The following is a 17,122-nucleotide window of genomic DNA, read 5'->3' as shown; positions in this document are numbered from 1 at the left end:
GAGGTAGAGCCAAGTGTGCGTGGCTGGGACCAAGCTATTTAAGCCTACCCCACCTGCATGCAAGCGCTTTGCGTTAATCTGCTTCTTGCAGTGTAATGCTCAGCGCCGCCTGAAGCCCAGCTTGCCTGACTCCAGCACATCATTTTCAGCGCGCACCTTACCTGATTCTAGCAATACCATTGCTTGAAGCGGAGCTTACCTGACTCCAGCAACACCATCGCCGGAAGCGCCTCTTACCTGATTCCATCCATACCATCGCCTGAAGCGCATCTTACCTGACTCCTGCAATCCCATCGCCTGCAGCCCATCTTACCTGATTCCAACTGTCATCGCAGTCGAGGCGCATCCTCACCTGTTCTGGCATCTAGCTATGCCGGAGCTCATCTCACCCAGCATCCTCACGGATCCTTCCATCCAGTAACCGCCAGCAGGTCTTAGAATAGCTGCTCTTGTCAGACGTTGCCAAGCCATCCCTGCAGGAGAAAAGGACAAACAAGGTTAGAAACTGCATAGTGACTTTACGCTAGGTCGCTCGCTACACAATCCTTGTGCTTGACCTCAAAACCCAACTTACCTTTGTTAGGCAAAATCCTGTGCAGTGCCCTTAGGGACCACTACACACAATTAAGACGACAGGTGGCAATGCAAGTTTTACCTTTGGTACAAGCCTGTACTACTATGATAAAGTGGTAGCAGTAGCAGAGCAGCCAGGTTTATCTCAAGAGTATATGAGCAGTAGCAGAGATTACACAAAGGGACCACAATTACTGTGACTCAAGCAAACACTGACTCAAGGTTTCGGTAGAAAAATATAAGTACATTTATTTTTTAACCATTTGTTATAAACACAACACTTATATTAAATTCAAAACCACATGTATAATACACTACAACTACCCAATTCACTTTGTACGGTATGACTCAAGGTAAGTACCCTGTGTTTAAATGGACCGGTGTTCCGAAACAAGACACGTTACCGTGAATACGATTGCGATCACTTTTTGACATTTCGGTCTACTAAATAAATGCGTATCCATGACAAGAAATGCTCCCGGGGCAAAAACACACTTAGCACCTGAGATACCCAGAGGGAGTTGGAGGCAAAAATCATAGGCATTATTAGAGTTAGACAGACAGAATCGAAGAACACTCATAGACAGGAATTCAAGAGTCAAGGGGCCAGAGCCAGGGTCAAGTGACACCGGGTGCCTGTTGTCGAGGATCACACAGTCGAACAGTTCACGATTCAACGTAGCCAAGAGTACTTTGACATTGTCAATGTTCGGAAGCAAAAGTTATAAGGCAGAGGGAAGACAAGGGCAAGCCTTGAAGATGAAGAAAAAGGGGATCACCCTAATTCCGCAAGCAGAACACAGTACCTTATCCATTGGAGAAGCTGGTGCCCTAGCAGTTGTTCCTGTTGGTTTTCCACAGACCCACGGTTCCTGGAACTTCTGTGTGAAGGAGGACGTCTGGAGGGGTCTGCACCACACAGGGCTGAAGACGGCAGCAGCGAAAGATAAATAAAAGATGCACTCCTTAAAAACAGGAGAGTCTCTTCAGATGGCTATCCGGACCACTACAGCAGTGTGTAGCGATTTCAACCAAGAAGAGGGTCCTCTGGCTGTGGAAGATGAGCTGTTATCCCCACCAAGCTCAAGGGAAGAAGACTCCGGACTGGATCTTCTCTGGTCGTTGAAGGGTAGATAGCTCAGAACTGCAGCAGGGCTTCACCGGGCCGGGGTAGTTGCAGCAGCTGACTTCTTCTCCGCTTCTCTTCGGTTCTTTGCAGTTCCAGTGGCGACTTGCTGACTTCTAGCCCAAGAGACATGCCTTTTATGTGAAAATCCCCCATTCACACAGCCTGGCTGTCAATCACGCAGCAGGGGGGTTGTCCGGCCCGGACAACCACCTCAGCCAATCATGGCAAAGTGCGACTTGGGTTTCCTAGGATACCCTATGCAGGGGGTGACTACACCCCTCCCATGTGCAGGGGGTGACTACACCCCTCCCTCACATTCAGCCCACCTAGACAACAAGGCGCCTGGAGGAGGGCTTCTGAGCAGAAGCCCACCAAAAGATGGTGAACAAAGGAGGCAAACCTGGTTTGCCGCACAAAGTAAGAACAAGAAGGACTTTAACAAAAAGAAATGGAGAATAAACCCGATCGGGCCAAAAGAAAAAGTATTTGGTCAAGCGGGTTTAAGTTTGAGGCTAATATAATAGCCTAAAACAATAGCACATTTATATAGTATAATCGCGGTAGAAATGTTAGTGTAGATACAACTGCCACCAGCCAAGTCTAAATGTTAAAAGAGCGAAACAATGCTCTAGGAGGTACAGATACAAGGGATACTAAGTAACCCTTTCCAGTACTCCATGGAAGATGGGGTGTACTGGATCTGTGGTCATTTGACTAAGTAAAGTTAATGGCAATTTTACCCTTTTCTGGGGGACTGTAGTCATCCCCAGAAATGGAGTAGGTGGGAAGTATAAAAGACAAACCTGTGTCATGGCACTGAAGGTACTGTGTAACACACAAAGAAGGGGGCTACTGAAGTGGTGTACTCCAGAGCCCACAATCACAAAAACAGGTAAAAGACACATGGCAACACATGGGTAAGAGTGGGGGAAAAGGTCACACTCTTACCAAGTGAAAGAAATAAACTCCAGAAGTCCAGCAAAGCTGCTGGGTGACTCACTAGGTGAGGGAAATTAGCCATAAATGAGAATTCTCCCTAACACTCGCCCCCCCCCCCTAGACAGGAGGATTTAATCCACTCCTTGATGGATCTCATACCTGTAGTCGGTTAAAAACATCCTAGAGAGACCATCAGCATTTTGGTGGTGACTTCCTGCTCTGTGCTCAATGGAAAAATCAAATCCTTGTAGGCAGATTGACCATCTGAGTAAATCTGGGTTTTCCCCTTTCATTTGCATCAGCCATCTCAAGGGTTGATGGTCAGTCTGAATGGTGAAGGTAGATCCATACAAGTATGGTCTAAACCTCTTCAGTGACCACACAATAGCAAAACATTCTCGTTCTATTGTTGCCCACCTTGTCTCAGGATCCTTTAACTTCCTGCTGATGAAACAAATGGGGTGTTCCCTACCTTTCTTTTTTTTTCTTTCTTTTTTTATTTGATTTAAGTTGACAATTCAACTTTACAAATACATATGATTCATCATTTAGTAATGTCATATACATTATTTTACGATAAAATAATAAAAATACATGTTAGAATACATAGATAAAAATCAGTAAGCATCAAAAATGTTTACATAATTTCATTTTAATAACTTTGAAATCATCTATAAGAAAAAGGTGAAGATTGAGAATATTTAGCAGAGTATTACGTTATAAAGAGAATGCATAACTGGTTCATTTTCATTTTACAATCGCGATGGACTTTCGCTCATACGGGAAAGCAGCATCAAGAATGTGAACAGTTGCAATTCTAACCAAAATTTTACCATACCCAAAGATTTCAGCCCATATCTCATTGTCGATTCTTTGGATATACTTTGATGTCATGCAAGTGGCAAGTTTGAAAGGGTGTGGTATAAAAGCTTTGCATTTTGTGATAATATGACGAAGAGTTTCTGTCTGTGATGCATCTGTGCAGAAGCGACAATGGACTGATTCTTTTTTAAGGAGATCTCTTGTGACCAGAATCTCATTCACAGGCCACAAATTGAGTCGTAGTTTTAGGATTTTCAATCTCAAAGTTGACGATGGACATTTAACCAGATAGTCTGCCATTATGCGGAATCGTTTGTGAACAATAAGATTCCTATCCAAATCCTTTAGTTTAAGCATTTTTCTTGAGTTAATAACCAATCAGACTGATAGAGTTTGGTCTTAGCTCTGGTCGGATTCATGAGGAGGAGATTGATCGAAATATCAGCATTGGCAAGAGCATTCAAAATGTGTGTTCTCCAATTTAAGGGAAATGACTGATTCGAGGTCAACAAATGATTAGCTAGCATGGCAAGAATATCTTGATTAGAGATACCTAAGACACATTTCCGAAACAATGTGCACATTTTCCAGGTGACTTGTATATGAATTTAGAGCAGACCCAGTAGCATAGTTGGAGTGCTTTTTGGTAGATTAAATACAGCTTTCCAAAACTGTGCCTCTAACTGGTTCTAAAATAGTTGAGTTCTAGGTAACACGGTTTCCATCCCATAGGTAATGACTGGTAAGACCTTTTGTTGATAAAAGGACATGATGGGCGTGCATGTGAACTTACCAAATTTAACCAGGATAATTTTGGCCTGAGATATCAGCATTGTATATTTGGATATTATTGCTAGTTCAAGCGATTTTTCAGAGAGAAAATTGTTAAAGTTTATCCCTAAGTATTTATATTCTGATACCACTTGAAGTTTTTGACTAGCTATTGACCACTGGTACTTGTTTTAGAAGGACGATTTCGGTTTGCCAAGTATAATGATTTGCGTTTTGTCCTGATTTACTGTTAGATTGTTAGTCGACACGTATTGATCAAGCACATCAAGAAGAGTTTGCAGCCCAGACAGAGTTTGGGATATCAGTACTAAATTGTCCACGTAAAGAAGCCATGATATTATTTGGTTTTGTAATTTGGAGAATCAGATATAGCTAGGGTGAAAGGCATCCGATATATCCAGTAACAAAAGGTTGAAATGTGTCGAAGCAAGTATACAAACTTGCTTAAAGCCTCTTGCAGTTGTAATAATGTTAGAAAGAAGGCCTTCCATGTTCAGCTTAATTTGCACAGATGTATTTGTATGCAAAAGGCTCACAATTTTAATCAACGATTTAGGACATTCATATTTCACCAGTTTCCGCACAAGAAGCTCCCTGTCAACTGAATCAAACGCCATGCAGAAATCAACAAAAGCCACATAAAGTGGTTGATTTCACATGGTGTAAGAGGACTTGAGAGCATTAAGAAGTGTTAAGTTAATTGCAGTCCCTAATCCAGAGACAAATCCAGTTTGGAATGGGTTTCTTCGTTGGGTTTGTAGTGTCCAGGCGTTCAAGTCACGAAGGACCAGTCTGCAAAAAATGTTCCCAGGCACATCTAAAAGTGCGATGGGCAGGTAGCTCATGGGATTCTGTTGGTTGCCTTTTTTATGAATGGGCACAGTGATTGAGTGAGTCCAAGATTTCGGTAGCTCTTGATTGCATAGAATTTACCGAAATGTAATGTAAAGGATAGAGGCCCAAAGGTCAACATTCTTTTTTAATACTGCGTTGGATAGTCCATCAGGACCAGGCGCTCGAGACATGCTGGCCTTATTGATGAAGTAACAAATATCGTCTTCATCAAACTTCAATTAAAAAAAGGGAGACAACAGGCTTGGAGCCCCAAGAGGTATTGGGGCAGCATAAATAGCTGAAAAATGAGTTGTCCAGTCATTTTCCGTAACACCATTTATTTGGGAAGTTAGTTGTGAAACCTTAGTAACCAAATTAAGCATTTGCCAAATTTGTGCAGTGTTTTTGCGTTGAATCTGCTTTAACATAGATTCACCATCTTTTTGTTATTTAAGTAGTTTATATTCATGCATCCAATTTCTGTAAGAAGTTTTGATAGTACGCAAGGCTGCAGCTCTTAATTCCAGTGGTACAGTTTGGGCTTGTCTTTTCTGTTTTCTAAACACTGATTTCCTAAGATGGAAAGCGTAATCGCATGCTTGAGTTATATTTGTTCTAGAGTTCTGAGTAGTAGCGTATAACTGCATTAGATCATAAGGAACCAAGTTGTTTAGATGAGCAGTTTCCATGCCTGCCAGGTGACACACTTTTAAATGATCGCGGTAGTGCACAAGTGATTTATCGGACCATTTCAGCTGATTTAAGGAGTTGTTTGTTTCAACCGAGACTAGAAACTGTTGTCTCTGTGGGCACGGGGCAGAAGTCAATGTTAACTTAAATGTCATTGGTCAATGATCACTGTGCTCAGATGTTTTTACTGCAAAATCAGTTGTATGATCAAAGAGACTTCTTGTTACAAAAATATAGTCAATGTCAATGGTCGCACTCTGATTCCGTCTGAACCAAGTTGCAAGTGGAGGGGCATCAGCAGTGCAAGTGCCATTCACCATTACCAAATTCCAAGCCTTCACAAAATTGATCCACAATTCTACTCGTTCTTGTTTTTTGTGCGACTCTCCTTTCAAGAGATGTAAATTCAAATCACCTGCGACAAAAAATATGTATAATTCCACATGACAGAATAATATTCTCCATAGTGATTGCCAGGTTTTTAAGAAACAACATAGTCGAAAAATGCCCATAGGATTCCAGTATAATTTAATACAAGCAATTTTAAAGGATCTAATGGTAACATATGAACATTGGATGAAAGGATTAACAGCAGGGAGTGAAAACAATTGAATGTTAGCTAAGGTGTTTGTGGCAGTAAGCAACCCTGACATGGGCCTTCCTTTGGAAGCTCGTATTGCCGGTTCTAACTGAGTATCATAATTATTCCAGGTAGGGGTAATTGACAACCAAGTTTCCTGAAGTAATATAAGATTGTAATCTCCAAGGATACTGCGAGGATTATTGATAAGGTGACTAAATCCTTGAATGTTCCAACTAATTACTGACAGGCACACCTGGAAGTCATCCAATTATAGTTATACCCTTGTGATGTGACTGTATTCCCTGGGGCCCGATAGAACTCTAAAGCATTATTTTTAGACATATACGGATGAGAATTCTGATCAGTCTTAAGGCAAGATTTTAAAGGACTTTTTGTATCAGCATTAGCTGAAATCAGAAAACCTAAATTATATAGAGCATCCTTTGCTGCCCAAATAATATTGCGTATTATCAGTTCTCATTCATCTACCTTTCTCATCCAGTTGACTAAGGATTGCACCTATACATACATTAGAAGCATCAGTTTGTACAATGAAGGGTTGGTGGTAATCAGGAGCTCTTAGGACTGGAGCTTGACAAAGGGCTTTCTTTAGACCTTCAAAGGCTTGATTGCACTCCTAAAGGCCACCTGACCTTTTTAGGGAATTTGGGAGAGGAGATGACATTCAAGGGAGAAGCTATGGTCCCATAGTTCTCTATGAAGTCCCTGTAATACCCAGTGAGACCTAAGAAGGCTCACACTTGGGTTTGAGTAGTAGGGGTGGCCAAGTTTTGTACAGCTTGCACTTTGCTAGGCAATGGCCTTTTTTCACATTCTCCTACCTCATGTCCAAGGTAGACCACTGAACTCTGACCAATTTAACATGTGCTTGCCTTTATGGTCAGATGGGCCTGTTCCAGTGCCTGCAATACATATCCTAGGTGTTCAATATGTTCTTTCCATGTAGGGCTGAACACTGCAATGTCATCCAAGTATGCCATGCCGAAGTCCTCTATCCCACTCAGAACTTGATTGACCATCCTCTGAAATTTAGCAGGTGCATTCTTTAGTCCAAAAGGCATTACCCTGAATTGGTAGAGGCCTGCTGGGGTGGAGAATGCAGTTTTCTCCTTGACATGGTCTGTCAGGGCTATTTGCCAATAGCCTGACGTTAGGTCAAATGTGCTGAGGTACTTGGCTGCACCAAGTTTGTCCACCAGCTCATCTGTCCTAGGCAAAGGATGGGCATCAGTCTTTGCGACTGCATTTAGAGCTCTATAGGCCACACAAAATCTCAACTCTTTGGATCCTGCCTTTGGTACAAGCACAACTGGGCTAGTCCATGGGCTAGCAGAGGGCTCTATAACCCCGAGATCAAGCATCTTGTTGACCTCATTCCTTATGTGGGATTGATCGTACATTGTATGACATTCTGTACCCCCTGATTTTGACAGGCAAACAGTAACCAGTGAGTATGTCATGCTGGCCCCAATGGGTCAAGCCTGGTGAAAGTGCGAACAGGGAGGCAAACTGATTTAACAGTAATCTGCACTCATTCTTCTGGTCAGATGTGAGACTGGAAGAGAGATTAACTCCTTCCACTTGCTCATCTAAAGATAAGCCTCTGAGGAGGTCAGGCAGAGGTTCACTCTCCTCCTGCCCCTGAGCTGAAGCTAGGATCAAAGCTCCTATGTCAGGTCTAGAGACATATGCCTTTAAACAGTTGGTGTGAAAGACTCTGGTAGCCTCCTTAGGATTGCCTAAGTCCACCAGATAGTTCACCTCTCCAAGTTTACCCACAAACTTGAAGGGTCCTATCCATTTGTCCTGCAAGGCCCTCTGCCTTGTTGGGACCATAACAAGAAGAAGCTGGTCTTGGGTGAACTCAACCCTGTTAGCCTTCTGGTCATGCCAATGCTTGACCAGAGCTTGACTAGCCCTCAAGTTATCACTTGCCTCTGCCATCATGTGTGACATTCTCCTCCGGAGACCTATCACATAGTCAGTCACCCTGACTGGCTTGGGGGAAGGAGCACTCTCCAACCCCTCCTTAATCAGGGCCAAGGGATCTCTGACTGGATGGCCATAGAGAAGTTCAAAGGGACAGAATCCTACTCCCCCCTGAGGACTTCTCTATATGCAAAGAGAAGGCATGACAGTAGAAGGTCCCACTTTCTTCTAAGGGGTTCTTCTAAAGCACCTATCATGCTCTTCATAGTTCTGTTAAACCTCTCTACCAACCCATTGGTTTGGGGATGGTAGGCAGTTGAGAACTTGTAGGTGACTCCACAGGTTTTCCACATGGCTTGCATGTAGTGGGACATAAAATGTGATCCCCTTTCAGATGTCACCTCCTTAGGAAAACCTACCCTGGTAAAGATGCCAAGTTGGGCCATAGCCACAGCCAGAGCCGTAACAGTCCATATAGGTATGGCTTCAGGAAATCTAGTGGCATGGTACACTACAACCAGGATAAACCTGTTGCCTGAAGATGTGTGAGTGTCAAGAGGACAAACAATGTCAATCCCAACCCTCGCAAAAGGAACTCCCACCACTGGGAGAGGCACCGAGGGTGCCACATTCTTGGCTCCACTCTTGCCAGAGGTTTGACAAGTGTGGCAACTTCTGCAGAATTTGTCTAGTTCTGAACCCATTTTAGGCCAGTAGAAGTAAAGAGAGAGCCTTGCTTTGGTCTTCTTAAAACTTAAGTGACCAGCCAAAGGTACCTCATGGGTTAACTGCAGAAAATGGAGTCGGTTCTGTAGAGGTACTACAAGTCTCTTGCAGTCTCCAGGGGTTGACTCAGTTGGTTCACTGTAGAAGAGGCCATCCTCCCAGTGTAACCTATACTTCCCAGGCTCAGTCCCATTGAGCTGAGAAGTTGCCTATAGGTGAAGACCTTCCAGGGTAGGACACTCTCTTTGTCCTTTGCTGAAGTCTGCCCTGTTGGGTCCACCTTCTTCCAGTAAAGACTGCAGCGCAGGATGGTCAACAGGGTCAAGATCTCGTACCAGAGCAAGATCTTCTTCTAGATCTGATTCCTCAGTATCTAGCTTAACCATACATGGTTGAACCTCACACTCAGCCTCAGCTGGTGGAGGAGTCACAGATATGACTTTGGACAGTCTTGGAGATGTCCTTCTGGGCACATGAGTGCTTGCTGGTTTCTTGCAGTAAGTAATTCCTGTGGACTTGGGGTGATAGTTTCCTCTATCATGTCCCCAGGAGAGCCTCTCAAGGTTCTCTACCTTGCAGACCTAGTGAGCTCCTGCTTCCTTCTGCCCGGGGGCCTGGGGGTGCTAGACACAACTCCAAGAGTTTTAAGGTCATTACCCAGCAGGACCCTCCCAGGTACGTTATTTTGCACGTGTACAGGAATTCTGACAGTCATGTCATTACACTGGATGACAGCTGGTAACTGGGGAACCATTTGCACAGGGCCTCCAGCTAACCTGGTTAGGTGTTTGGGTGCCTTAGCAAAATCCTCCACCTTGAAAAAACATTCATCAACCACAGTTATGCTGGCTCCAGTGTCTCTGATGGCAGGGGTTTCCTGACCATTCACAAGAACACTATATTTGTAATACAATTTAGTATTATCTGGGATTGAGTTATAGACATCTACATTCTGTTGTTCCCAAAGACCCAAGGACACTAAAATAACACTAGCTGAGACTCTCATGGGCTCTTCAGCTAGTAAGTGAAAGTTTCCACTGTCTATAGGCACTTCATCCACCTGGGAGAAGGCTAAGGAGACAGTATTGATCCCTGAAGGTTTACCCTTACACCTGGGATCTCCTTTCACATGGCCAGGTAACCCACAAACAAAGCATTTCCCAAATGCTCTTTGGAATGGGGGTTTGCTCTGACCTCCATCTGGTGTGGAACCAGAGGGTACATTAGCCTGATTCGGTTTACCTTGTGGCTTACCCTGGTTATGTTTGTGGCCCTCTTTTGGATTGGAATTATTGGAATTCTCTTTGTTGCCTTTCTTTGGCTGCTTCCCCTCATCCTTTTTACCCCAGAATCCTTGTGAGTAGCCCTGTTGGCAACCCACAAGTCAGCAGCCTTAGCTAGCTTCTTAGGATATATCTCCTTTGAATCAGCCAAGTGCTGTCTAAGCGCAGGAGAGCAGACATCAAAATAAGACTCCAACATTACAAGATTCCTCAAACCTTCATAAGTGTTCACTTTGTAACCCTTAACCCAACCATCTACCTTTTTCAAACATTCACACACCCATGTAGCCCATGTAGCCCAAGTGGTACCATCATGCTTTTTGATGGTTCTAAACCTCTTAAGATACTGGGAAGGGGTCCCAAACCTAGCTATTAATGCTGGTTTCACACACTCATAATCCTGTTTATCCTCTTCCCCAAACTCCATTACAGCATCACTTGCAACAGGGGGAAGCCTAGAGAAAAGCCAAGGAATCAACTGATTCCCTGAAATACCTTGAATCCCATGATTGTACTCAAACATTGCTAACCAATCCAAAACATCAAGTTTAGTCTCATACATACCAATCATCTCCTTTGTCATACGGGGTCTCCTAGGGCTGGAAGACATAGAAGACACTGGGAGAGAAGCATTTTCTCCAGACAATTTCTTCATCTCTATTTCATGATTCAGCTACATTTCTCTGAGCCTTAACTCTTGATGTTTCATGGCAGTTTGTGCATCAATACGTTTCACTTCCAATTCAAGTCTCATTTTCTCAAGTGCAATAAACTCAGGAGTGAGTGTAGGACGTGTGGGGGTCCCTGTGGAGAGAGGTTGTGCATTCTGAGCAGGCAAAGGAGTTGTAGGGTTTCCTAACAAGGACTCATCTACTCCTTCAAAATTAACACTCTCAGAATCAGAAACATCAGTATCCACATTTGCTGGATGGGTAGGCCCTTCTATCCCACTCTACAGACTTTATTTTCCCATTAACTTTGCAATCAATTCAGATTTCCTTTCTTTACCAGAGAGACTCCTCTCCCTACACATGGTTCTTAAAACCTCAGCAGTGTAGTTTAAGAGACCCTCTTCAGTGTAGTTTCCCATATTTGACATGATTTCTTAGTTAAATAGAATTAGTGGTGTTAGCCTTGTGGTTAGTTGAACCCAAGCAATAGCAGCACTCTAAGTGTAATCACTCTACTTCCAAATCCTCACCGATGTACACTAGTGTTAGGCAGAATCCTGTGCAGTGGCCTTAGGGACCACTACACACAATTAAAACTACAAGTGGCAATACAAGTTTTACCTTTGGTACAAGCCTGTACTACTATGTTAAAGTGGTTGCAGTAGCGGAGCAGCCAGGCTTATCTCAAGAGTATATGAGCAGTAGCAGAGATTACACACAGGGACCACAATTACTGTGACTCAAGCAAACACTGACTCAAGGTTTCAGGTAGAAAAATATAAGTACATTTATTTTTTAACCATTTGTTATAAACACAACACTTATATTAAATTCAAAACCAAACGTAAAATATACTGCAACTAACCAATTCACTTTGTACGGTATGACTCAAGGTAAGTACCCTGTGTTTAAATGGACCGGTGTTCCGAAACAAGATACGTTACCGTGAATACGATTGCGATCACTTTTTGACAGTTCGGTCTACTAAATAAACACGTATCCATGACAAGAAATGCTACCAGGGCAAAAACACACTTAGCACCTGAGATACCAAGGGGGAGTTGGAGGCAAAAATCATAGGCAATATTTGAGTTAGAAGGAAAAAAGTGGCAGAAAGCCAGCAGGATACAGCGCATAGGTCAGCAAATAATGTGGCTGTGAAAGGGCTGCGGCTAAGAGCTTGGGTGGGAGCCTGCCAAGTTCCCACTGGATTAGGAAATTGAAGGAAAAAGGGGGGTTTTGCTCTCCAGCTGCGCACACACATAAAGTAAATAGGCAATTGCAAATGTATATGAATGGTTTTAATCAAAAACTAATGCAGCCTGACACGTGTTTCGAGCTGAACGCTCTTCTACTGAGGCTTAGTCTTGGCTTGGGTAAATTGTAAATACTAAAATTGAGGTGTAATTAATCTGACACAAATTATTGACCATGGGCTCCCATTGATTTGCAGTTGCACGGATAGGTTATCGGTAAATTATTAACTTACAGTGCGTTCACTGTTAAGTGAGGAAATATATCGTTATACCCTCACTTACCTAAAATTGAGGTGTAATTAATCTGACACAAATTATTGACCATGGGCTCCCTATAAAGCAAGAATAGAATAATAGTTTGTATCCAAGTCTGGTTGACGCGATATGTACCTAGCAGTAAATTGAAGAATAAAGAATTTTTAATTAAAAAATTGACCTACCATTGATTTGCAGTTGCACGGATAGGTTATCGGTAAATTATTAACTTACTGCAGCACGGGAGGAAGGCGAGGAATGCAGAGACGGCAAGAGCCAAAAGAAACAAGATAACAAGGAGTCAATTGACTAATTAGGCAGTTTATCTCTAAGTACATTCGAGACAGCAAGAGAAGCGCACAAAAAGGGGCCGTGTGCAAATTAACAGCGTTGACTCACCAGTGCGTTCACTGTTAAGTGAGGAAATGGAGCCAACCGAAGACCCTCCATAGCCGAGTATAACTCGGAACTGTCCGGGAAGCGACAGCGAAGACGCCCGCGCTCGGGCGAATCAACACAAGAATAAGTGGAAAAGGAAGGCGCCATGATGGACTAGTGTGAATATTATGTAATGTAAGCCGGTACGCTTAATTAGATTGGGCAAGGATGCGTATTATATGTAGGTATACCAAGGAAATTATGCATACCGGTTGTACAATCAGTATAAAATTGACCGGAATGAAGAACCAAAAAAGGACCGTGTGATCATTAATTGGAGTATGAAATCATTTGGGCTGTCCGCGGGTGTCAGTAGTGTAAACTAGGACACCACGCCCACGTCCATGCTCACAAATGTGTGCCTTTAGAAAATGAAAAGGAGGGAGCCCACTCCATCCAGATAGATGACACAATAATTAATTACTATCATGTAGATGGTGGCTGATTACCATTAGCATCCTTAGACCAAGTCAATGTCTATTGACATAAATGTGCAAAGAACATAATAAAACACATGTAGCATGACTTATTGCAACTGCAAATCAATGGGAGCCCATTAGTTTTTGATTAAAACCATTCATATACATTTGCAATTGCCTATTTACTTTATGTGTGTGCGCAGCTGGAGAGCAAAACCCCCCTTTTTCCTTCAATATTTGAGTTAGGCAGACAGAATCGAAGAACACTCATAGACAGGAATTCAAGAGTCAAGGGGCCGGAGCCAGGGTCAAGTGACACTGGGTGCCTGTTGTCGAGGATCACACAGTCAAACAGTTCACGGTTCAATGTAGCCAAGAGTACTTTGATATTGTTAATGTTCGGAAGCAAAAGTTATAAGAAGGAGGGAAGACAAGGGCAAGCCTTGACGATGAAGAAAAAGGGGTTCACCCTAATTCCGCAAGCAGAACACAGTACCTTATCCAATGGAGAAGCTGGTGCCATGGCAGTTGTTCCTGTTTGTTTCCCACAGACCCATGGTTCCTGGAACTTCGGTGTGAAGGACGACGTCTGGAGGGGTCTGCACCACACAGGGCTGAAGCCGGCAGCAGCGACAATGAATAAAAGGTGTGCTCCATAAAAACAGGAGAGGCTCTTCAGATGGCTATCCGGACCACTACAGCAGTGTGCAGCGATTTCGACCAAGAAGAGGGTCCTCTGGCTGTGGAAGATGAGCTGGTTATCCCAACCAAGCTCAAGGGAAGAAGACCCCGGACTGGATCTTCTCTGGTCGTCGAAGGGTAGATAGCTCAGGACTGCAGCAGGGCTTCACCGGGACAGGGTATTTGCTGCAGCTGCCTTCTTCTCCACTTCTCTTCGGTTCTTTGCAGTTCCAGTGGCGACTCGCTGACTTCTAGCCCAAGAGACTTGCATTTTATGTGAATATCCCCCATTCACACAGCCTGGCTGTCAATCACACAGCAGGGGGGTTGTCCGGCCCGGACAACCACCTCAGCCAATCATGGCAAAGTGCAACTTGGGTTTCCTAGGATACCCTGTGCAGGGGGTGACTACACCCCTTCCTCACAGTCAGCCCACCTAGACACCCAGGTGCCTGGAGGAGGGCTTCTGACCAGAAGCCCGCCAAAAGACAGTGAACAAAGGAGGTAAACCTTGTTTGCCACGCAAAGTAAGATACAAGAAGGACTTTAACAAAAAGAAATGGCGAATAAACCCGAACGGGGCTAACAGAAAAAGTATTTGGTCAAGTGGGTTATGTTTGAGGCTAATATAATAGCCTAAAACAATACCACGTTTATATGATATAATCGCTGTAGAAAAGTTAGGGTAGATAAAACTGCCACCAGCCAAGTCTAAATATTATAAGAGCGAAACAATGCTCTAGGAGGAACAGATACAAGGGATGGGGTGTACTGGATCTGTGGTAATTTGACTAAGTAAAGTTAATGGCAACTTTACCCTTTTCTGGGGGACTGTAGTCAACCCTAGAAATGGAGTCAGTGGGAAGTCCAAAAGAAAACCCTGTGTCACGGCACTGAAGGTGCTGTTTAACACACAAAGAAGGGGGCTACTGAAGTGGTGTACTCCAGAGCCCACAATCACAAAAACAGGTAAAAAATAGATGGCAAAACATGGGTAAGAGTGGGGGAAAATCTCACACTCTTACCAAGTGAAAAAAATAAATTCCAGAAGTCCAGCAAATCTGCTGGGAGACTCACTAGGTGAGGGAAATTAGCCATAAATGAGAATTCTCCCTAACAACCTTCTCCTGGGGACCTCCTAAACTCCTCTGGCACCCATGTGGACTTACTCCCAACACCGCGACTCCGCTGGGCCTTCATCAGACCTATTGAGGAGAAGGAAAGACATTACAAGGGTTCCACTGCCAGAGTTATTGGAAATGGTAGTGGTACCCTCAAATGTAACACAACAGCAAGTACAGATAACTGAACCCTACAACACCCTACCTCTAATGCAAATAATAGAGTTGCAGGGACTCCCCCCTCCTAACTTGAACAGGCACTATGGACTAGGAGTGTGTGTGTTTTGTCACCCACTGACCTAGTGTGGAGACAAAGTATTACAGGAAAACCAGTTATGCCACTGGAGCTACTGACAGTTACCCTCAAGCAGCTGCACTATCCTACACACACATTGAAGGAATATGTAGCAACATAATGTAGAGATCAGTGGTTTGATTCTACTTTAAATATGAGGGGAGGGGGGATTGAAAATGATTGTTCAAAATGATTGTTCATGTTATTGTTTGGTGAAAACGAATAAAGATATTTAACAAAAAAAGAAAAACAAAAAAAATATTGGGGTTTCACAATTTATAACAAATTGTGCAGTGGGTTAACAATATACTCCAGGACAGAGACTGAAATCAGGGAAAGCAAAATTGGCTCGCCCATCGGGGACTTTCATCATTTGCATATCAACTATGTCAATATGGGAATAGGTGTTAGACATATCGCTATATGATCGTTGTGATCTGCCCCTTCTCCCATTGGCTTGAATTGGATCCTTGTACCCACTGTGATGCAAAATCAGAAGCAACATTCCTCGTTACGGACAATAATACCGATATAAGACATTTCAAAAGGATACGGACAATAATCATTGTTAAGAAACACTTACCCTTGAAGTGGATCAGCAAGAGCCGGTCTGGGCTTCCATGCATAAGGACCAGTGATGTAACTTGGTCCATTATAGGTGCCCCTGCAGTTGAGAAGCAGGACGGAGACCTCATCCTCATAAATAAACAGTTGAGACTATATTGGTAGACGCATGCTCACCTCATTCTGGGAAGAAGTGTTGAAGGGAAATCACAGTTCAACCACAGCATTCTCACTGCCTCTCGTATTCTCTCTGGGCAGTGTCAGCAACCAGTGCAGTCCACACTACAGAAGCTGGGGAAGAAGTCTGATCCAGGGGAGCCAAGTTCAGGGAGGGCTACAACCATGCCCCAACAACCCCGCAGAGACCAGGTGAGTGTAACAAGAACATAGATGCCTTTGGGACGTAGTTAGGGCTCTCTAAATACTACTCAATTAAGTTACCACCAGAAGCATCAGCGCTGCTACCACAACCCCAGCTCTACCCGCGGGACCGGGTATTGGTTTGGAACTTTGTGAGGAAGTGGAATACTGCTTGATTTGTGGGACATTCTTTGTGGAGTACGTCACAGCCACTGCAGTGAAACTCCTGGGACATAAGCAATGGGTCCATCCTTCTGATGTCGAGAGAGACCTGAGAAACACCTCCTTTTCTGAAGACAAGGAGGGCAGGGAAAGAGAAGTGTTGTGAGATATAATATAACTGGTTCAAACCTATGGGCCTGATCATGAGTTGGGCAGTACCCCACCTGGGATACTGACAAACTTTATTAGCGTTAGTGCCCACCTAACTGACGGGATTAATGCTGCATCATGGGTTGGGCACTAACTGTAAGTCCCCATTGCCCATTGTGTCCAAGGAACCCAATGGGGAATGTTTGGCGCAATTACCATGTGGTAATACCGCTGGTTGTAATTGCACCAGATATTGGCATTTTGTGTGTTTATCCCCAGCTCTGAGCTCTGACTCGTGATAGGGTCAGCCATTAATTGAAGTGTTAACACTGATAAAGCCACATTTAATGGCTAACGCCCAACTAGTGATCAGGCCCTATGCATCCATATCTTAACAGGGACTCAGGTCGTTTTATTACACAGCACAGG

The sequence above is a fragment of the Ambystoma mexicanum genome, chromosome 7q, assembly GCF_040938575.1.
Source record: "Ambystoma mexicanum isolate Mex_15411 chromosome 7q, UKY_AmexF1_1, whole genome shotgun sequence".
NCBI classification, from domain to species: domain Eukaryota; kingdom Metazoa; phylum Chordata; class Amphibia; order Caudata; family Ambystomatidae; genus Ambystoma; species Ambystoma mexicanum.
This window is presented reverse-complemented; position numbering follows the sequence as displayed.